Source organism: Hylobates moloch, unplaced genomic scaffold (genome assembly GCF_009828535.3).
Source record: "Hylobates moloch isolate HMO894 unplaced genomic scaffold, HMol_V3 SCAFFOLD_3, whole genome shotgun sequence".
Taxonomy (NCBI): domain Eukaryota; kingdom Metazoa; phylum Chordata; class Mammalia; order Primates; family Hylobatidae; genus Hylobates; species Hylobates moloch.
The window spans coordinates 152,170,440-152,194,551 of NW_026652278.1; the positions used below are offsets into that span (position 1 = coordinate 152,170,440).

General features: G+C 37.8%; 1 protein-coding gene across 3 annotated transcripts in view; it reads right to left on the reverse strand.

Annotated features, from left to right (window-relative positions):
- Window positions 1-24,112, reverse strand: part of MARCHF1 (membrane associated ring-CH-type finger 1) — an 879,756-nt gene that overhangs the window by 17,105 nt on the left and 838,539 nt on the right. The window lies entirely within an intron of this gene.

Below are 24,112 nucleotides of genomic sequence, written 5' to 3' on the forward strand. Positions count from 1 at the left end.
AAATATCTGCAATTTCAGATGACACAATATATTCAAGTAAGTCTTCATGTTTAGCGAGATACGAAATTACAACCTAGAGAGTTACATATAACTTAAATACATATGTAGGGGTGTGTGTGTGTGTGTGTGTCTGTGTGTGTGTATATTTTTTTGAGACAGGGTCTCACTCTGTCGCCCAGGCTGGAGTGCAGTGGCACAATCTCGGGTCACTGCAACCGCTGCCTCCCAGGCTCAAGAGAACCTTTGCCTCAGCCCCCACAGTAGCTGGGACTATGGATATGTACCACCATGCCTGGCTAATAATTTTTGTATGTATTTGTAGATATGGGGGTCTCACCATGTTGCCTAGGCTAGTCTCAAACTCCTGGGCTCAAGTGATCCACCCACCTCGTCCTCCCAAAGTGCTGGGATTATAGGCATGAGCCACTGTGCCCGGTGTAACTTAAATATATGTTAAATTGCAAACAAAAATAATTTTCTATTCTCCAAATGAATTAAATCAAGTCATTTCTGTTTTGCAAGTCTATAGTTTCCTCATCTGTACCAAGAATGAGACAGCTTTAATATTGAACAATTAAAAAATTTCTTTTCAGGATTCTTCCTATCACTTCCTTGTGGTACTAGGTTATACGTAGTAATAGGTAACACTATCTTCTTGGATTATCACACAACTGGACATAGCGTTACATTCTTGAATGTATAAATTTAATAAGTATTTGAATGGCTGAATGATATCTGCAAGAGAAAGTCAACATTTTCTGTTCACAAATACTCTAGAGGAACAAATTTTATCACTTGGGCGATACAAGAATATCTGCTGAAGCCTCTTAGAGCAACCTTTACTTGCTGCTACTGTAAGGGTTGTAACTACTCTGTGATGACTGCTGTCCTTTAATCACTGAGAAAGTTGAGGGCTGCTCCCTCAGTCTGGGAGAGGAAGAAGGCCACAAGTTTTATTGAAGTTATGGTCTCTATAAGGGAATATCTCCCATATTTACTTTGAAGAAATAGCCTCTCAAAATATATTTTAATATCTTTGTAGCTACAGTATCACTTCATTATTATGTTAGGAATTGTGTTTTTATTTTTCTTTGCATTCTTTCCATTAAAAAATTACAGTGATTTTATTAGAAGTGAACTGACATGCCAAGCTTTTAATAATCTAGGATTCTTTACATAATTATGCCCTCACTAAAGCAAAATCTTTAAAACTTCAGAAGACCCCATTCCTTCCCCACCTGACCATCACACATGTAGATTTCAATGCACAACTCAAAAACAAGATGGTGTACGTTGTGGTACATAAAGTCCTGTCTCTGCCACCAGCTTTGAGACATGGTTAAAATCATGTACTGTCTCTGGGCCTCACTGCCTCTTCTTCATGAGGAGCAGATTTTGACAGAGGCTGTGACAGAGGTGGAGAAGAGAATAACAATTCTTCACTTCTTTTGTTAACAAACTAATTCATTAGGGTTGGCATTGTGCCCATCTTAAAGCTGCCTTTCCAACCTTTCTTGGCACAGGTGGACCTTGATTATTTTCCAGCAATGAGATGTGAGCCAATATCTAGTGGGGCATTAAGTTTTTGCCTTTTTAATGTAGGTATTGTTCTTTGATCGTTTTCTTTCATTTTCTGCTCTTTGCTACCTGCAATTCATAATTAAGTGGGAGAGTGTTCATTTTGCAATCTTGAGGAAAAGTCTTGAGAACTGGAGGTTTCTCAGCCCAATCAGCAACAGCTTGCCTTTGGACATCCTGTTGTCCATTATTTCCCAGGTCTCTGCCACTTGCTGTCAAATGCAATTATTGGTAAAAGAATTAAATAGATACTTCCTAGCTTCTCTTCCAGTCTATGGAGTAAGAGCCTATAATTTCATTTGTAAGAGAGCACAATACTTGAAGTCTGACCTTGATGCTCTAGAGCAGTTTAAATATTTTAGAGAAAGAAATATTTTATTTACAAACACCATCCCTTCCTCTCCGCCTACTGGCCAGTCATCATCGTTTTCCTTGTAGGAGTTTGTTAATTAAAAATTCATTCTTTATCTTGTACTTTGTTTTTTATCAAACTATATTTATATATTATTCCAAGCATAACAATGGGTAAATATTAATAATGTGATTAAGGAATAAACAGATGTTTCACTTTAGACTATTTTGAATTAATCAATCTTGAACTGAGAAGATTTTAATATTAATTGAGTTTTTTTCAACACCTCATATCATATCTATGCAAGATTGATTTTTTAAAAATCCTGTTTTGGCTTTGGTTTATTGTAATATTAATCTGAATAACATATAATCATAGAATATTATTATTTGGCAATGACATTTTGCAATTTAATAAATATTCCTTGAATTACTTCGGTATTTAATACAGACAGATAAAAAGTGGAAGCTGGTACGGAAAAACAGCTTCACATTTTTAAAGTTTCTGTGTTCCAAGTGGATAGAATACTTGCAGTAACAAAATATTCATATCAAATCAACCCTCAATTATAAAATTGGCTTAAAATACTATTAAAATTAGGACTTCTATCTATGGAGCAATTTGATTAAATGGCTGGAACACATTAAAAAGTAAGGCTCCTCAAATAGAAAAGTATCAGTGGAGCTGACAAGAATGGACCAAATCATTCGTAAAGATTCATCTAGTTCCAGACAATAGAAGCTCTGAAGTTGTCACTTCTAAATCTCAGTTAACATTCTAAGGAGAAGTGAAGCGTAAGGGAACCATCCACGTTTTCCACTTTATAAATCCTTACAGGAACCATTTAGAAACTCACAAGTAAATGTAATGCCACAGTGCCCTCTTCCTAACGACTACATTACTGCATACAATATTCAGTAAATGGTGCTGGCAGAAATCAATGCATTTTATAAACGTTTCCCTTCATATTGTCTTTTCAGGTTTGTTTACAAAATTTCAGTATGTTTTGCATGCCTTACTAAGAATGAGAAATGGAGAAGGATAGAAATCTTATTTTAACAAAGCTGTCATGAAAGTGCCTTCATTTAATATTCGTGATGCTGAAATTCAGTGGCAGTTCACAGATGATTTCGTGATAGGCAAGTGATAATCTGTGAAACTTTCCATAGCATTTCTGCTCCCCTGTCCTGCTTTACCAAATAACGTGTGACTTATGGCCCCATTACCAGGAGTATATTGTTACCATGGTTACACCTCTAGAGAAGGTTGTTCCTGAGAAAATCCTCCTCAGGTCCCCAAAGTGTGGTCCCTGATCAGCCTCAGCAGTGCCAGCCTCACTCAGGCACTTGTTAGGGATGCAAATTCTTGAGCTCCACTTGGGAGATAACTCTGTTAGTTTTTCCCACAGGACCCCCAGAAAATACAAACTATTGCCTTGTCAGTGATGAAGTAAAGTTTCTTTTGCTTATTGCTTGGGCCTGAGTCGAATATTTTATCCTCAAGTCTCTCGGTGTTGAGAAGACGTGTCTCTCCAAGGGGTCTCAAGGAAGCTGGTGGAAATGGTAAGATGGCAGCTACCTTTCCCATTTCCCAACGGTAACGCACGACAGCACACACACCACCATACTTTTCACAGATGTTTACACTGCAGACTCTGATCTGCCCTTCCTTAGTCTTCAAGTTCTCCTTTATACCTTGAAGATGGAGGATGAGCTAAGATTAGGTAAAAGTAGTTTCACAAAATCTTAGCACCTCCTACATAAGTAGTCTTGATATTCGCTTTGGACTTTACAGTCCCTGGGTCTTTGGTACTTGTTTTATTGTTCTTGCTTTTGATTTTTGCAGAAGCCCCTAAACAATAGAAATAAATCCAACAGAACTCTATTATTCACTTAGAAAAATATGACTATATGTTTTTTTCTGAATTATAGTATAACTTGATGCAAACACTGTTTCTGTGAAATTGTCTGTTTGATGAAGCTAAATCAAACTTTGCATGATAGGGTCAGGTTTTCTAATTCAAATTACTTGCATTATATTCTGTCCTAAAATACAAATTTAAAAGTACTGCCCAAAGAAAAGTGTTGTTTAAATCTTTGTACCAGTGAAGAATAAAGGCCGTTTATTTGCATAACATAAAAATGCAGACCCGGCGCAGTGGCTCACGCCTCCTGTAATCTCAGCACTTTGGGAGGCCCAGGCGGGCGGATTGCCTGAGTTCAGGAGTTCGCCACCAACCTGGGCAACACGGTGTCTTTACTAGAATACAAAAAATTAGCCAGGCGTGGCGGCGAGCGACTGTAGTCCCAGCTACTTGGGAGGCTGAGGCAGGATAATCGCTTCAACCCGGGAGGCGGAGGTTGCAGTGAGCCGAGATCGCGCCACTGCACTCCAGCCTGGGTGACAGAGCGAGACTCCGTCTCAAAATCAGAAAGAAAGAAAGAAAGAAGGAGGTAGGGACTACTTTGCCAAATCCATTTCGTCTTTTTTCTTGACAGTTCACCTATCGTTTCCAGCTTCCGTAACAGTCACGTGACCTAGAGTTTTCAAGCTATAGAATGATAGACCAAAAAATTACCACCAGGTGGCGCCAGGCCCAAACAGTAGCTAGTACAGTAGCTTTTTTTTTTTTTGGGTACCGCCAGACCTAGGAGCTCCCAGTCGGCCAGGTGTGCAGGTTCTTCCTGTCATTTTGCATAAATGCAATGCCACATTTTAATTGTTTACCGGCTCTGACTGTCATACTGGATTTTGCTGCAGACGAACGAAAATCATACCTGGAACAGCAAGTGTAAAGCTTATCACATTATTTACATGCCTCAGTAAGATATGTTGTGTTAGAGGACAATAAGTAAACCTTTTACAAGTCCTTGGACTTGGTATGCTGGAGAAATTTGTAGAGGATCCATTCATATGAAGCAGTGGTTCTCAGTGTTCCCCGGTAGCAGATGCAGCAGCAATCAGGAAACTTCTTAGAAATCTAGTATTTTGAGCCCCACACCAAACTCACGGAATCAGAAACTCTGGCGATGGGGACCTTGTAATGTGCTTTAACAAGCCCTCAGGTGATTCCGACGCAAGCTAAAGTTAGAGAACCACCTGCACTTGAATGCAGTGGTTAGACACTTAGCAGAGTTGCACAGTGACCTCAGTGGAGTTTATATTAGAAGTAGTACTAGTTAGAAGTAGTACTAGTCCAGGAAAGGGTAATCAACAAATGAGTTTGGTTTTCTGGCTGTGATTTAAATATTTCAGGTTGGCTGAAAAAAATTACAGAATTCATTTATTTGAACTGGAATGATTCAGAGTTAGCTCATTAATCACTAAAGCAAACTTTCATTTTTTGTTTTACTTTTCAAATTAGTGTTTAGGTAACATAAAAGCCTATTAAATCTAATTATATTAGTAACAATTTCAAATACTCTGGGAGAGAACTAAACAGACTCTTAATTATGAGGAGTAACTCTTGAACCTTAATAAATCTTTAAGTTCAGAGGTATGCCTATGGTAAATACTTTCCCCCTTAAAAATGTATTTTAAAAGACCAGCAGAAAAATTTGACCTCTGCAGACCTTTAGTGAAATTTGCTACAAAACTGGTGATAGGGAGGAAACAACAAAGCCAGGTAGGTGGTAGGCAGCTGGTAAAGTTCACTAGTTAAGGCGCTCACTATTGGACACAAGTCAGCAAGTGTACACAAGTGCAAACTTGTTCCTTCCTCAGAATTACAGTGATATGGTGGCTGTGTCCCCACCTAAATCTCATGTTGAATTGTAGCTCCCATAATTCCCAAATGTTATGAGAAGGACCTGGTGGGAGATAATTGAATCATGGGGACAGCTTCCCCCATACTGTTCTTGTGGTAGCGATAAATGCTCTGTGAGTCTATCATTTCCTTAAAAAATATATTTTTTCCCCCTAGTTCTCTTCCATGTTAGGTCCACCAGTGATAATCATTTGACATCTTTTGTACACAGCCCACTCTATTTTCTGGTTAAGTGCAGCCCCTCTGTCTCTCCTGATAATAGTACAAGAGGAAAGGTCTTGTACTGCACCAAAAATTAGGGTCTGCAATCCACAGGAACCGCAAGTGCAAACAGTGAGGAGTGGGCCATGTGTCCAGATGAACCTGGGAGATCACCAACCCAAATACAAACAGCAAATTAACAGCTATCGTCTTGGGACAGTGTGTGCACACATTGGTTTAGAATTGGGGGAAGTAGTTACCGAGACCCAGGTTGGGGTAAAGATACCACTGCAAGTAATTGGCAGTCTTACTGAAAAATGGTAATAAACACTTCCACAAAAAGGCATACCTAAGACCCTGAAATCAGTGGCTTCATTTTGCTACCACTCAGTTTGAGTCTCCTTTTGCATTCTGAACTGCCGGGTAATGGGAGTCTTTTCGAACTAGAATTGGTTTTCAGTGTTAGCTGTCTGATAGAATCATTTCGGGCATCAAGTTCCCAATAGACACACTCAGGCCTCGTTGAATCCATCACTGAGGAGTGAACCGTGCAGTTGTATGGTGTATTCTGTCTGTGATCCAACAAGTGTTTAAGAATGAGGGCTGTGGGGGCCAGGGCTCTGTACTCCCAGCACTTTGGGAGGCTGAGGCGGGCAGATCACGAGGTCAGGAGATTGAGACCATCCTGGCTAACACGGTGAAACCCTGTCTCCATTAAAAATACAAAAAATTAGCCGGGCATGGTGGTGGGCACCTGTAGTCCCAGCTACTTGGGAGGCTGAGGCAGGAGAATGGTGTGAACCCGGGAGGTGGAGCTTGCAGTGAGCTGAGATGGCGCCACTGCACTCCAGCCTCCAGCACTCCAGCAAGACTCCGTCTCAAAAAAAAAAAAAGAAAAAAAGACGAGGGCTCTGGGTTCAAATTCTAGCTCTGCCACTAAATACTGTGTGACCTTGGGTGAGTTATTTTAATTCTCTGTGCCTCCATTTTATCTGTAAAATGGTGATTAGAATAGCACCTACTTTGCAGGGTAAAGTCTAAGCAACTTAATACATGTAAATGCAGAACACTATGAGGCACTTAAAAATAATTCAATAAATGTTAGCAGTTATCACAACTTGGAGCTTGCAGCACCGAGTCCAATTAGACTTCAATTGTCCTTACTGTCTAGATTAATGCATCATGTTGATAACATCTCTGAGGAATGAAGATGAGATTTGTTCAGGCAGCAGTGAACACACCTGTTCCCCACATCTATTTTCTAAGTACAAATATATTTTTCGGAATACTGAGTCTCATATCAGGAAAATACAATCTGTTTTTATTAACTATGTGAACAAAGATAAGAAGGGTTATTACAAAAGTTACTTTGCATATACTAGGTAGAAACAGCTAAAAGATGGCACAATGATGGCTTCATTTCTGTAAGAAATGGAGCAAATATCATTATAGGTTTTAATATATGCCCCAGTAACTTCTCATTCTTGTCAAATTCAAAATGATATCTTAAGGTTTCATGTTTCCCAAAGACATACTGCTCTGGGTGACAGATTTCACAAAAGGTTAAAGGAACTCAAACATTCCAAATAAACTGAAAGCATGAACGTGGGTGTGTGGCTTAGAATTATGTCTTCCGTGGGTATCGCAGGACATGAGAAAGGTCCCGCTGTCTCTGCCCCAGGGGTGCTATTCTGACAACCTTAGTGACTGCAAATCCAAGAAGCTACCCAAGAATGGATACATGAAAAAAATGGCTCTTTTCCTCAAAAGCTAATTCACTTGGATTTCTACACATAAAGACTCTTTTGCTTTTCAAAAACATTTTTGGGGTTAGCTGATATAGTATTTTACCAAGAAGGGCTCACATTGCTTTGCAGTATTTACACTAGTTCTTGAGACACGCCAGTTGAGTAAAAAATAGAGGTGTGATAGTAGGGAAAATGCAACTTATAAATCCAAGCATTGTTGAAATATCATTTTTAAGGCTTTAGAAAAAGGTGCATTTACTTAAAGTAACAGTAAGAGATATATATTGTACTGATATGCTTGTCACGTTAGTTTACAATGTGAGGAATACGCTACTAAGAATTGTGACTCGGTGCTGCTGGATGCATGAGAGAAGTGTTAACAACTGCCAGATGAGAAATTGTCCAAATGCAAAGGTATTAGAGTCAGAGGCCAAGGGAACAGAGAAGATGTTGGAAAGAGCAATGGAGAGCAGAGAGAGCTGGGGTAGGTGCAGGAAGCCTGGGGTGCTGGGGAGGGAGAGGAGTGCAATGTGGTATTTAGGTCGAACGGGCTAGAAGTTGCATGGTCAGAGAGGCACTGGAGCCAAGCGACTAAGAACTCAGACTCCTGGGTTAGGGAGACTTGGGTCAGAGACCCCTGTCTGACTTGGGTCAAGTAACCTAACCTCCTAATGCCTCAGTTTTCTCATTGGTAAAATCAGCATGACAATATTGTGTCTTGTATAGAGTTTGCTGGAATTATATGAGATAATCTAGTTAGCACATAATAAGCAGGCAACTAAACCAGGCATAAATATTCTAAAAATAGTGTGGCCAGTAAATTCAAAGCTACCAAATTATTTTTGTAAAACAGATAAGCCATTTTATGTTCAGTCAACTAAATGATGATTAAGAATTTCTCTACAAAATATATGTATATTACATATTACATGCATATGTAAATATATATGAGCCTGATGTTAGATTACCAAAATAATTTTTCTTATAAACATTGTCTTGATCTCTCATTGGTTTCTTTCAAGATTTTCGTGACAGATGTGATTTCCTAAAAGTTCTAAGCAAGATATTTGTAAAAAAGGTGCTGAGTAAAGTCATCCACTAGAGGGAGTAATGATATCACACATAATGATGATGCGAATGGAAAAAAGAAATGGAAAAATGTTTATGTATCTGTCCTGAGGGTAGATATAATATGTGGGATTTAGGCACATTTGCAGTGGAACTGTTGGGATAAAAGTTAAAATTGAGAATTCCTAAGCTTCGTTCCAGATTTATATCTGGGGGTGTGGCCTAGGAATCTGCATTCCTGGCAGGCACTCCGAGAGATTTTTATGTATGCTGAAGTTTGACAATTACTTCCCTACGGAAGGAAAAGTTCAGGGACATATTTTATAGTGGTATTGTAATATCTGACGGTTTTTCAGAGTGAATATTCTTTCACCTCCCTGCATATCCTCCCCCAAAACTCACCTAAATCTGCGTTGATTAATATCGCCATGTAAGAACACAAATTACTTGAAAGTTTAATTAATAGATGCATTTAAACAAAGTTCCTTTAAAAATATTGAATCAATACTTGGTTGTCTGTTTTCTCTTGGAGGTTATGATGTAAGATATTTTATCACACACTCTGAAAGAGAAGTCAGTATATTACTGCTTTAGGCATGTTGAACCAGCAGAATATCTACTGAGCCGTGTCCATGAGGATACTTAATTATGGATTGTGGCTTCATAAAGAAAACAAAAGGAATAATTGGTTACATTTCATAGTGGCATAGTCTCTCTTCCCCAGAGATTGAAACCCTTGGCGAGCGGACTCTTGGATGACACTGCCATTGATGATGTTCTCCCTGGAAGCCCATTTCTGTTGTGGGCTCTTTGCCTCTTACCTCTTCAGTGAACAGCTATCGCACATGTGGAATCTGCACAGGTCTGTGGTCACTCTCTGTGCCTAAGTGATCATAGCCTTGCCGTTTAGGAGACAGTGCTCATGTACTAAGCAGAAGCACAGACACTGGGAAGATTAAAAGAGAAAAGCTTTTTAAAAGACCCAATTTTATCCCATCGTTTTCTAGTTGAAGAAACTGAGGGCCAGAGCACTGAGTTGACTTACCCAGTGAGATACATGAAATTATTAGATTTTTTTTCATTCAGGAGCTAATTATTAAAGCATCACAATGTATCGGACATTGTTGTAGGACGCTGGGGAAGAAGACAGCCAAGAGTTCTGCTTTGTTGAAGCTTATGTTAGGGTCCCAATTGTGGAATTTTGTGTAGTTGTTAAAATAGAGAACTGTGTAATTTTCCATCAATAAGAGATAATAGGTTTTGATTTCATAAGTGTTTCTATCGCTTTCTCAATTCTCTGTTGTGTATGTTTAGAAATGTCTTTCTAGAATATTCCTTTGGGTGGCAGCAAATAAAAAAAGATTCTTTTTGGAACTGTCTATTTGTATCTACCCACAGTAAGCTCATCTACTGACAATCCATTGTCGACGCTTATTCTTATGGGCCAAAAAATTCTTACATCCTATTTCCACTCTTTAACAGCAGTGTCACATCTGAACATTGTATTTAATGTAATTGGGTTGATTTTTTTTTTAACTCTCAAGAGTCTCTTAGCCACATATACACTTGAAATAAATCATATATATATGATTTATACATAAATAAAACATAGAGTATATATTTGTACATATATTCTACTCCAGTTTAAATGAGAGCCAGCGAAACTTTAAGTATTGGTTCCAGTTTTGGATATAATAATACTTTAAAAAATAGTGTTTTAGTTACCATATCTAAAAATCCATTTTATCAGTATTTTGATATCAAGCATGATTAATTGGCTCAATATATTACATTTGAATTTGTTTTTGGCATCATACTGACTCAGCGTTTGCTAAGAATTTTGTCCTAAACCTGAAGTTTTTTTTTTTTTTTTTTTTTTTAAAGAGAAGATTCTTTTGGGGTATAGAAATAAATTGTATACAAAATATTGTGTGCATTTTTTTTTTTTTTTGTGGGGAAAGGCCCATGATTTTCAATGGATTCTCAAATAAATTGGAGACATTTTCCAAGTTAAAGTCCTTGCTTTAAACTTCTCTCCCTTGAATTGGTTTAATAGCGATAGCAGGGAAGGGCTGGAGGTATACATAATCTCCACAGGCGGGAAATGAAACTTGTGGTTCAGGGACTTGGTATGTTTGGAAACCAAAAAATGACTTTGCAACTATAACTGGCCAAATTTCCTCATTTACAGCATTTAGGATGAAATCCCAAATGTTGATTCTCATCCTACTGGGTGATGGGAGAAAGTGTAAAATGCTCATTTGTGTTTACATGGCAATATTCAACTTTGTTTCATTATTTTGCTGTATAAGCTGTCCTATTCTATCATCTCCAAATACTGTTTTCCTCTAATTAGAGAGCAGTTGGTTTGAACCAAAGAAAGCTTCATGGGAACTAAGAATCTCATTCAGTTCCAAGGATACCAGAATAATTTGTCTGGGTCTTTGGGAGCCCATGCCAAGGGGGTCTGTTTTTTGTAATGATTCCCGAGGCCTTTATGCTCTCTATGTGAAATTTCTTGAGACATAGGTGATAATTTTTCACATTCTAGAACAGTTCCCATTTTTCTTCCTAAAGCTTAAGAGTGAGAACTGAACATGAAAGGAACTCATTTAAAAGTTCTTCTTTAATAGCCTGTCGTTTTTCTTTCCTCTCTCTTTGGAAACCTAATAAAAATGGGTTAGCCTTGCTTTTTTTTTTTTTTTTTTTTTGCCTACATCCTTCATTCCCACTTATTTACCGTTATGATTATTATTTATAAATCTTCATGTTGAATACTTTTTCACTGCAGATTCAGTTGTCCATTTCTCTAGTATTATTGGATCACAGCAAGGGGATAGAAATTAAATGTTAAACCAATCTAATATTATTCTAGTAATTTGTTAGTACAAAAAGCAAGGAGGTAAGGTTCAGCATCCACACTGAAAATGCAGCAGGGAGGTTTAATATTCCCATTTAAACATCTCCTTTCTAATGAAGAACATAAAAGTCTTCTGATACTTGAACTGACCATGACAAAGGGGGAAAAAAAGAAAAATTGGGGTTCTGTGAAAATACATGGAGTTGCATGGAATAGAGATTTGTCTGAGGAAACTGAGATGACTGAGTGAGCATGAGGTAGAAGGGCACAGGTGAGAGGGCAAGAGTGGGCAGGACCAGATGATGAGGACCCCCGATTATCATCCAGAGTGGGGAAACATGGGGTGTGGAGCAGGCGTGAACGGTTCAATGTGCAGGGAGAAGGAGAAAGTGTTCTTCCCAGATTTCCTTCATGAAATTCGTTCAAAAGGAATTTCTTTATGACTATTTGGGGTAGAAAGCATGATTACAAGGTACACAAATGTAAGCTGACCTCTTCTGAGTGAGGCAGTAGGAAAAGTTTTTCTGTTGTTCTAAGGAGATGCTTGAGCAAGTGGAGGAGATGCTTCGGAGAAGATAGAAGGTTCTCTGGCTTCAGGATGGGTCTTCTACTCAACTTGGTCAATGCTGAAGTGAGTGGATTTAGGGACAAAAATCTATGAAGTAACTGATCTTTGAACTCAGGTTTACATGAACAGCTGAGGGACAGCCTGTATAGAGAGAGTCTGCAGAAACAGGATCATGAGCTGCAGGCACTTGCAGAGAGCACATGAGGGGTGTGGATTGGCTCAGGCCATGCATGGTTTTGAAATATGGGCTATGTTTAAGCAGATCTCTAAGGAATAAGGTAAACAGGCTTTTGAGTTGCCAGGGTTTCAGAAAGGCTGTTCTTGCAGCTGCGTGGAGAGTGCACTAGAGAGAAGGTGAGCAGCTTGTGGCCCCTACAGTCCAGAGAATAAAAAGAACTGCTGTCTTGACAGTGGGTCTTATTAAATATGACTTCTACTTCAGAGAACATTGATCCTCTCACAGATAAACTCCCTTAACTTCCTGTCCTCAGAATAGATACATTTATAACTGCATCACACCCTTTTCACTTCCTCTCCTCTTATTTATGAGGACAAAATGTTCCCGTACAGTCCAAATTCATCATTCTCTATGACCCTTGATCCTTTGATTATATTTTTTCATTTATATTTAATTTCTTTCTAGCCCTATAGTCCCCCTTCCCTTCAGCATTAAAACCTATTTCTATGTCTCTTTCAACTTTTGCAATAGCTTATTTTTTATTAATTGCATGTTCATTGTAGAAAATTTATAAAACATAGAAAACTAAAACAAATAAAATTATTCATAATCTCATTTGCAATGTATGTCCTCAATCTTTTAGTCTTCAAGTATACACACAAATGTATTGGAATGTAAATATTCAAACCATTTTAAAATGAAACTTTAGTTTTTGTATATTTTCATTTCTTTGGGGCACTAGCAGAATGCAATGCAGAAATATAGGGAGTGGTTGGCGATTCGGAAAGTAGAAAGGAACGTTCCTTTTGAACTAAGAAGAAGTCAAAGGATGGAGGAAGAAGAAAAAACCACATCCTTGTTGGGAACCTGGATGATGACAATGAGAAGCTGCAGACTGTGGTCCCGTTGCCCAGGAAGAACTTGGAGAAGAGATCTAACAAAGAACCACTTTGAGAAACATAGTTTAAATGACAGGAGCTACCACTGGATTTGAGTCACCTCTCAAAGATGGTCCTTTATTTCAGAACCTCTGATTATCTGCACTTGTGTCCTATGTCTATTATTCCTCACATCAGTGGGGCCCAAGAGGACTTGAATTTATCTCCATCTGTCACTTCAGTCTTTGGCTGCCAAGCAGAGGAGTGTCCCCTTCCTTGCCACAGTTTCTCTCTCAGTGTTTATCTGAATAACCAGTGTGGACAATGCCTTCTACAATGCCTCAGGACATTTGTACATATAGGAAGAGTGTCAACCTTGGAAATCTAGTGGCATCTCTGTTAAAATTTCTTGCCCACTTTTCTTTGTTATACGGTTTTCTCTTATTGTTGAGTTCTCAGATTTATTTATGTGGAATATAAGTTCTTTATCAGACATATGATATGAAAATATTATTTTCCAATATATGGGTTGTCTATTATCTTAAAAGTAACTTTTGAAAAGCAGATGTTTTTAATTTTGACATAATTTAATACATCAATTTGTTCTCTTATGTTTCTTGCTTTTGGTATTATATCCAAATATCTTTACCTCACCCAAAGTCATAAAGGTTTTCTCCTTCGTTTGCTTGTAGAAGTGTTTCTGTTCTAGGTTTTATATTTATAGGATACATTTTGAGTTAATTTTTGTATATGGTGTGAGATATAGATAATTTTTTTACATTTATTAAAAGGATCTTCCTTTCCCTACTGAATTGCTTTATCAAAAATCAGTTGACTGTATATGTATGGCTCTATTGCTGGATTGTCTATTATGGCCCATCAATTTACTTGTCAGTCTTAACAACTATACTACCCTGCCTTGACTTTGGTAGCTGTATAATATGTGTTTAAATCAGGTATTATTCCTTCAATTTTGTCCTTTTTCAAAGTTGACTTGGCTATTCTAGTTCTTTTGCATTCCACTTGAATTTTATAATTAGCTTGGCAATTTATTTTAAAAATTCATGCTGTGAATTTTATTGGTATGGTAGTGAATCTGTAGGTTAGTTTTGGGGAAGAATTTGACCTCTTCACAATATTGAGTCTTCCAACCCATGACTATAATAGACATCTCCATTCGTTTAGGTCTTTAATTTCTCTTAACAATGTTTTGTAGATTTCAAGGTACAGGGTCTTGTGTATTTTTTGTCATATTTATCCCTAAGTATCTAATAATTTAAATGCTATTATAAATAATATTTTTAAAGATTTCAATTTACAATAGTTTGCTTTTAGTGTACAGAAATACATTTGATTTTTATATATTGAGCTTACATCCTGCAATTTGCTAAATTCACTTATTAGTCTTAGTAGCTTTTTGGTAGATTCCATCATATTTTCTACATAGATAATCATGTCATTTGTGCATAAAAACCACTTTTTTTAATCTTTTCCAATCGAGAAGTTTTTGTTTTTCTTGCTTTATTGCACTGGCTAGAACCTTCAATGAAATGTCAAATAACAGTTTTCTTTCTAAATAAAGAAACAAAATCATACTAACATGCTTCAATGATAACTGCTTTAAAATGTAACAATATATCATGTATATGTATTTAATTTTTGATGGCTACATGATATCATGTAGGTCAACTAAAATCTGTATTATCTATATTATCTATATTACAATTAGAAACTTTTGTTTGCTTGGATGTCATATCTAGATATTTTTGCCCATCTCAAAGTCATACAAATTTTTTCCTATTCCTTCTTCTAAAAGTATAATTGTTTTCGGTTTTACATTTTGTATTCTCTCTTATAGCTAATTCTGTGCCCAAAATTTAAGTAGCAAAATGTGGTGCACATCTGTGATTATTTCATTAAGATAAATTCTTAGAAATGAAATTTAAGGGAGAAGATGGATACATAGTCAAGGTTTCTGATATACATCTATCACAGAAATATATAGCCAAATTGCCCTCCAGGAAAATTATACCAAATTATTTCACTATTAGCATGTTTTAAATGCCAGTTTAAGAGGATAAAATTGGTATCAGCTATTGTTTAAATTTTCATTTTTTCACATTTATAAGAAATGTGAAAAAGGATGGAGGAAGAAGAAAAAACCACATCCATGCTGGGAACCTGGATGGATATAATTGCTTGTGTAGTCACTATTTGTATTATTTTGTGAATTTCTTTTCTGTTTCCTATTATATGTTTTCCATTGTTTGCTCATCGTACTGATGTTTCAGAACTCTTTTATGTTTACCTTCCAGTAAAAACATCTATCCTTTGGTTCTGTGCTCCACCTATAGCTACTGACTTGCTTACTTCTTCACAGGCAACATTTTGGAAAGAATATTGTACCTTTCTCCAAATGTCAACCCTTTCTCATCTTCTCTTGACTCTTCAACCCTCTGAAATGTAGCTATCAAAAACAACACTCCAGGCCAGAAGTGGTGGCTCACGCCTGTAATCCCAGCACTTTGGGAGGCCGAGGTAGGCGGATCACCTGAGGTCAGGAGTTTGAGACTAGCCTGGCCAACATGGTGAAACCCCGTCTCTACTAAAAATACAAAAATTAGCCAGGCGTGGTGGTGCATGCTTGTAATCCCAGCTACTCCAGAGACTGGGGCAGGAGAATCACTGGAACCCAGGAGGTGGAGGTTGCAGTGAGCAGAGATTGCGCCACTGCACTCCAGCCTGGCATCAGAGCCAGACTCTGTCTCAAAAATAAAACAAAACAGAACAAAACCCAACACTCCACTGTAACTGCTCTTGCCAAAATTACCAATGACATCCTAAATGTATATTTACTTTCAGTCCTGTCTGTAGCACCTGACACTATTTAGACTATTCCCGTGTTTTTTAGATTTTGATTCAAGAGTGTTGGTCTCTATTGGTCCTTTGCACTTCTCTGATGGCTGCTGCTTCTCATTCTCTTTTGCTCCTCTTCTCTACTTGCCCTTGCCCCTCAGTTCCCAGGCCTTCACCTTCATCTCCAGTCTCATCACACTCTCCCACTCTTTCTCATCGCTCTCTTGCTGACTCCTCTGAGCCTGAGGCTTCCAGAGACATTCTGATGACTTCTTTTCTCACACTTCTGACAGTCCAGACTCAATCTTTCTCAGATTTACCACTCATCTGGTTGGCTCACAGTCATCCCAAACCCATGTGTCCTGATGGGACTTTTTATGTTATTTCTCCAGATTTGCACATTTCTATGCTCTTCCCCAGTTAATAATTAAACTCTTCACCCCATCACTCAGGTCAGAAAGCTGAGTATCATGAACGACTTCCTCCAGCGCATCCTTCATCTTCAGCCCTGGCAGTAAGTAAACTTTAGCTCAGGAACTAAACCCTGCCAAGTGCTTTTACTCTGTCTTCTCAGCTGCTACTTAATTGAGTCCATCTCCTTTTCTAGCTTGAATGTTGTGCCTGGCTCACTCACCTGGACACTTTGTTCTCCACACATGGCTGTGGAGTGATGTTTGAAAACTACAAATATATTAATTCCTTATCTAATACCTGTAACTGTCTTTCGATTTCCTTCTGGATAACGTTGAAGTTCTTTAGCAAAGCATCCTATATAATCTGATACTTGCTTTCTATTTAACCTTGAATATTATCTGCCTTAATATTAATAGTCTTATATTATTAACTTAATTCTCACAACCTTTCTGTGGTGGACATCCTATTATTACCTCTATTTAGATAAGAAAGGGGTGGCTAAGAAACTTGCCTGTGGTCATCCTTTTCTCTGGCAAAGCCAGCTATTTTAAATTTGTGAATGGTTTATCCTCTGCGTGTTTAAATGTACTATTTTCTTTCCTAGGACTGCTTTAACTCTCTATATCTCACTGGAAAACATCTAGTCACCATTCAAAACTAGTTTCAACTACCTCCTCCCCTGGGAAGCATTTTCCAATACCTCCAAGCAGAAATGATCCCTCCCTACCCTGAACCACAGTGGCAGCATAGGATCGTGCTTACAACCATAGACTTGGACATCACATTGATTTGAAACTAATTCAGCTCTACCAGGTGAAAACTGAGACCTCAGAAGATTTATTTAGTCTGTCTAAGCCTCAGTTTTCTCATTTGTGACACTATGATAAGAATACCGATTTCATGTTTCTCGGCAGGATTAAATGGGGCTACGTATGTAACAATGCACATACCACAATGCTTGGCACTAGTAAGCAATGTGTGAATTCTGGCCGAATATTGTAGTCATTAACATAGTGGATCTTAGAATACAGTTGTCACGGTAAATCTGTGCCTTTATTGAATTTACTTAATCATAACCCAGAAAGCAAATTTCCCTAGGCTCTAAGTGACCTGATATCCTCTGTATTTGCCAAAACATTTCTATGGATATACTATAAATCATTTAATTGACCAAGCTTCTGTTTTTGCTTTGGCTGTGAAAGGTTTTAGAAGCAAATGATCTTCCCACCTAACTACATACGGGACCTGGAGTACACATTGTCCGTATGTTTGTCTTATGAGTTCACTTCACTCTCTTTTACCACAACCTCCTTAACTGTTCGCCTTACTGTTTGGTATGTATTTCTATAAACAGGCTCAAATCTTTTGTGCGTTGTGATGGAGTGCTAGTAATTTTTGGAGGGTATAACAAGAGACGGCTGAGCTCGGCAACCTAAAAGCCTTTGTTGACTGACTGACGTTTGAATGCCTGATCTGTCAAATCACAATAATGGAAAGAAAATAACGCCAATTCCTTAATAATGGATATGATAATTTGTACTATTTTATATGGATAAAATTCTTTGATTTATTGAAATAAGAATAGCAGCTGAAAGGAGCTGAGGTATGTTTTATCTAATAAATGTGCAGCATGAAAATGCTCTGAACCATTAAGACCCATGTAGAAACTTTATTTAAGGCCACATACTTGTGTTCTCAAATCTTTAGGAATCATGAAATGAAATGTGGCTACCTTTTATGTAATCAGTTTCTGAACGAAAACTTAAGAGAAAAAAGAGTCTTGTAAATATTTTAAAAACTATCTGAAAACCTAGACCAATGAGTGAGTGACTAAGAACTACTTCAAATTACCATGTAAGTTAAATGTAGCCTGCGAGGTGCATTGCCAGGATTAGGTTTTAAAAAGCTCTTTCAATCTTCAAACTTCAATAAGGATCTTAAGGAAGCCCAGTTTTCTTGCTAATAGTGAGCCAGCAAAAAAGAGTCAGATGTTTGTTACTATCCTGTCACTGGGATTTTCCTTTAAATCAACCACTCGGCAGTGCAGATCTCCGGGGAAACACTTTTTTTTTTTTTTTTTTTTTTTTAATGATGTCAGTTTCTGAATTCAAGTGTGATACTGTCATAGAGTCTCACACAATTTTGAAGTGACCCTACTTCCATGGAAAGAACTCCCAAAACTGGGCCTTGACTCTTAAAAAGAAGAAAAATATACAAGTAGATTATATTAATCTCAGAAAATACTTTGTCTTTTCAGTGATTTAATTCCTCATACCATGAGAAAGCTGTTGATTGCAATCAATTTACATAGAAATTTGTCAGACTATGCCAACATTGTGACTGCCGCTTCAAAAAATGTAACTGCCTGTAGTAAACAGCCCTGAATCTCCTGTGAATGCAGAGGCAGTCCATAAATGCTTTGGGGTTCTTTTAACTTTAATGCTTTAATATACACATCCCTCATGCAAAATTCTTTCACTGTAATAACATGATATCTTATAAAAAAGTAACAGGTTTGTGCATACAGGAGACATATTTGACCCTGTGTGTTTTAAAAGATGATTGTGACTTAAGGTTTGCAACAGTGGAAATGGTTTTCTAGACAGGAGAAATCAGTGAGGTGGGTTGCCTTGACAACATGGGTTAGTTGCATCAAGAAATCCATGGCAATACAGGACCTAATCTTCTGTTATGTCAAGATTGCAAACAACCTACCAAATTAGGTTAAAAGAAAACGAATCCCACAACAAGGCAGTGTTATCTGACCTATGAAATATTAGTTCTTACTTTTTATCATGAACCTTGTTAGAAAAGATGAAAAAATCTAGGTGGGCAAGACAGTCAGGAAAGCAGGAGTAAAGTGGGTTTCACTCAAAATTCTGCTGTCCTCTCCTCTAAAACGCTTCACCCCCAGAAGGATTCCAGGAGTTCTGGCATATTCTCCGAAAGTCGATCCTGCTAAGAAAAATCTTACCCTGATTCTGTTGATTTCCCCAGCAGTCTCCACAAAGCTTCTCTCTGGGGATTATCACTTGCTCCTATTGCATATTCTTAAATAATGAGCATAAATAAGGATTACCACAACAAAGCTAGTTATTAGTTAAATAGAAAACAAAACCTGTTAACATATGTGCCCTGTAGTCCAATTATCCCGGCGGGGCTGAGGAAAGATTTATCTATAAAGTATTAAGCCTCAAAGACAAAGCCTGTTATTGAAAACCTACATTATTGAACATGCTTGTTTCCTTCCCCCAGCAAGCACCCCTTTGTGGCACTGTTCAAAGTTCACAATTTTGATACTCTGCTTCTAAAAATCACCATAAAGCAATTTTGAATGAGAGCTTAGATTTTTCTTTTATAGAGGATTCTTTTAAGGTAATCAGAGCAATGCTTTTCTTTGGCTTAAACTGCAGTATCAGTTTCATTTTCAACACTGTCGCATGCTGCTACCCATCGGATATTATCAGAGGTGGTTCCCAGTGCAGGAGACATACTGTGTGTCCGGGCTGCCCTTTGGTTTTGTCTTTCCTGGCTTGAAGATTGTGGAAGTGAATTGGGACTGGAGGGACACATATTAGGAGCAAAGGAACTGCCTCTGTAACAACAAAGTTGAGAAGCACTAGGGCAAAGTCCCATGAGTTCAGACAGTATGAATCTGCACACGATGATGGCTCCAACCTGTGCAGGGCCAAGGTAACCTAACAGACTGTGGTGTTGACTATGAAAGCTAAGAACGAAGAGAGTTTGTTCCAACTGGCATTTATTTTCTTTCTCCTGGGTGACAGAATGCCTAATAGATGGACCCACCATCTACAATAAAGGCCAGTGTTACTCATCAGGTTTTATGTCTGGGGGAAGCACAAACCATCACTCTAAGCCTATGAATAGTTTAAAGGGTACCAGTGGATGAATGAAAGCCTTGTTTGCTAGAAGTATCTTTAGAAGTGACAAGTGAACACACATAGCATCAACAATGGTTCACTGACTATACACTAGGCAGAAAAATATGCTTATTTTGGAAATTTGCCAAAGAAATAATCATGGACAGCTTCTGATTCAGTCCTAAGTATTAGAATTTCTCATTAAATCAATATAAGAATGCAGAAAATCCACACAAGTATAAAGCCATAATTTGTGCTTTACTACATTCTTTTACTTTATAAGTTAATAGGTTCACCAACATACCTTGCATGCAAACACTCTTAGGGACCACATGAACCAGGAATTTAAGAAAACAGAACCCATCTTGATGGGTACAGCAAACCACCATGGCACATGTATACGCATGTAACAAAGCTGTATTTTCTGCACGTGTATCCCAGAACTTAAAGTATAATAACAAAAAATTCTAGCTACAGCATATTCAGTGAAGAATAAAATCTCTTCCACAAATAAATAATAGGGAAGTAAGAAATGAAGTGTGGCAGAGTAATTCTACATAAAGAAAAGAACCCATCTTTATGCCAATGACATCTAGCACCCGAGGCTTTCTTTTTGATATTTTCAGAATGATTGAAAAATGTGTGAGTAATCATTCTCTCCCTGAGTCAATGCTACACAAAACACGGTCCTGCACTGGCATCACTGGGAACATGGTAGAAATGCAGAATCTTGTGACCCACCTCATGCCTACTGAACCAAGATGATATGGTTTGCCTGTGTCCTCACCCAAATCTCATCTTGAATTGTAGGTCCCATAATTCCCACGTGTTTTGGGAGGGACCCATTGGGAGTTAATTGAATCATGGGGGTGGGTATTTCCTGTGCTATTCTCGTGATAGTAAGTCTGATGAGATCTAATGGTTTTATAAAGGGGAGTTTCCTTGCACAAGTTCTCTTCTCTTGTCTGCCGCCATGTGAGATGTGCCTTTGACCTTACACAATGATTGCGAGACCTCCCCAGTCACGTAGAACTGTGAGTCCATTAAACCTCTTTCTTTTGTAAATTGCCCAGTCTTGGGTATGTCTTTATCAGCAGCATGTAAACAGACTAATACACAAGACTTGATTCTTTTTTTTTATTTTTTGAGATGTATGCCATGTACCTAGAGGAAAAGTATCATTTTAACAACCACATAGAATTTCACTGTATGACAATCTCCTGCTCTATTCCTCTGCACCCTTCTTTCCTATTGTCTCAAGATAATCACTTTCAAATACATTAAATAATGCTCCTGATATTTACCTCCATCTCTTTATATAATGGTCTTCTATTGCTATTGACGGCTCATTAATATTACAGTTTATCTATTGATCTCATTATTGTTGAAGACTTAATGCTTAGCCATACCATTTCTCACTCGCATTTCCCATAACGTCCCAATATAAGTGTATAGCTACATTGGATATATCAATATAAGAAATTATAACTATATAAAATGGCATTCATTAAATAAATTAACTATTACTCTAGAGCAATGCTTTTGAAAGTGTCATCTGGTGACCCTGAGACCCTTTCAAGGGATCCATGCAGTCAAAACTAATAATAATTCTTTGTTTTTTATTTTAATCAAATTTGGTTAAATTTGGTTGGAGTGTTTCATTGAAATCAACTTAAGCTGGGATCTTAGTTTCTACTGTTTCTCCAAAGTCACTTGATAAGTGCCTTTGATTCAGAAATTTGGTTGAGGAGACACTCTAGGGAAGACTGAAGATGTAGGCTATGTGGAAACCAGGAGATTATTTTTCTTACAGAAATAAATTCCTGAGCTTAGTCTTTTTCAAAAGACTCGAGCCTAACTATTAAAGGTGTCTGGAAATACCTTTATGACAATGAAATATCTTTATGACAATAAGTCTTTGGAGCACACATCTTCTTCAGGAGCTGAGAGGCTGAAGTCATACTGAAGATCAGTGCCAGCCAGCCCTTTTTGGCCAGTGTATCTTGGGAAAGGAATATTTATCTAGGCTGCTGGGATCATCTTCTACATTTAAGGCATACAGTTGCACAAATTGGTCGGTGGCTGTCACAGGGAGCAGTGGTCCAAGGAGGACCAGAGGCTCCTAAACATATCTGTTGGGCCTGAGGCTAAGAATCACACAATGAACTCCAAACAGAAGCCGCAGTTGTTCAAGGTTGCTCAGTGCCAGAAAACTAAGGTGAATCAGGTGCATCAGGCATCTAAATGCCAGGACTCAAAAGACAGTGTCTGTAGCAGTTGGGGCCAAGTAGGTTTCTCCTCCTTCACTGAAATGGTATGCTTTGGTGTTCCTGGTGTCAGCCACTGCTGAGTTTTTCACTTCTGCTTCTTTCATTTCACGGTTCTTGAACCAAATAGTTATCACTGGATCATCAAGGTGGAGGGTTGATGCTGCATAGCAATCTGTGTACACGGTCTTTTGGAACACAAATTTCAACACTCTAAGCTGTTCCAGGGTAAAAACTGGATGGCTTCAATGTGCACTGCTTGGTTTTGCTGACATGAGATTGTTTGGGAATGCTGTAGTTCAATCAACTGGGTCACGATAGCCACACTGTAATGTCTCTGTCTACTCTGTGTCCTTTTAGTTTTTTATATTTTTGAATTCTAAATAAGGTTATATTTTGAAGTGGGAGGGGGCTTAAACAGCTTTGAAAACCAGTTGTAATCTCAAAGACACTTTGAACAAAAATTCTAGAACCATAAAAATGCTAAAAAGCTGAAATTAACTTATAGTGTAAACATACTAATAGTTAATATTTATTCTCATATTCCAGATATGATGCTAAGTTGTTTACATGCATTATCTTATTCAGCTCTCCTATGAACCATCCTAAGGGGGTACGTATTCTTATTATCCCCATTTATGCATGAGAAAATAGAGGCATGGAGAAATGAAATAGCTTATCCAAGGTTATAAAGCTACAATGGCTGCTTTTAAGAACCCAAACCCTAGCCGCTGACTCTAGCTAGAGCTCAAGATCTTAATCATTACACTGGTCAAATGCAGTAGATTAAAATTATAGGCTATTGGATTACTTTGTAAGAGAAGTCTTTAAGGTAAATATTTCAATGCATCTGTACAATGATTTATTACTCTGTCAGGTACTCTTATGCAAATGAATGCCTGGAACAATTGGTACAACTCTTTAGAAAGTAAGCATAAGATAAATATTGTTCAAATATGTCAGACAAGGCTACTTGTTTTTATTAACTTTTTAAAATGAACTCCTGAAGAGGTTTTGGTATAACTGTTTTTCTGTCTTAATAGTGCCTACTTTATTAATTTGCTCAGCAAGTTCTTTATAGATAATCTAGATTGTAAACTTAAGCCAGCATAACCCTCATCTGGATGGCCATACATTCTGAATGACTGATACGCAAATTAATCAATGCATTGAACCCCCACAATCATCTAGTGCCTGAGAAATAGTGAGAAATAGTCAGCTCTTTAAAAATGTGCATGCTACCCTCTTGTTGGCCTTCAAGTGGATTCAGTGCTAAATACTGATTTGGTAAGAACAAAACAATGAATCTGCTACAGTGTTGATGATGGAGGGATGGGAGAGACAATAATATCATTATTTTCTAGGACTCTACAAAGTACTTTTACTGACATCATTTTATTCAACAGAACCCCCAAAAGTTGAAAAACTGGGTATTATTGCCAACCTTCTACCTCCTTTCCCTTTCTTGAAATAAAACTATCTTAGGTCACTGGACGC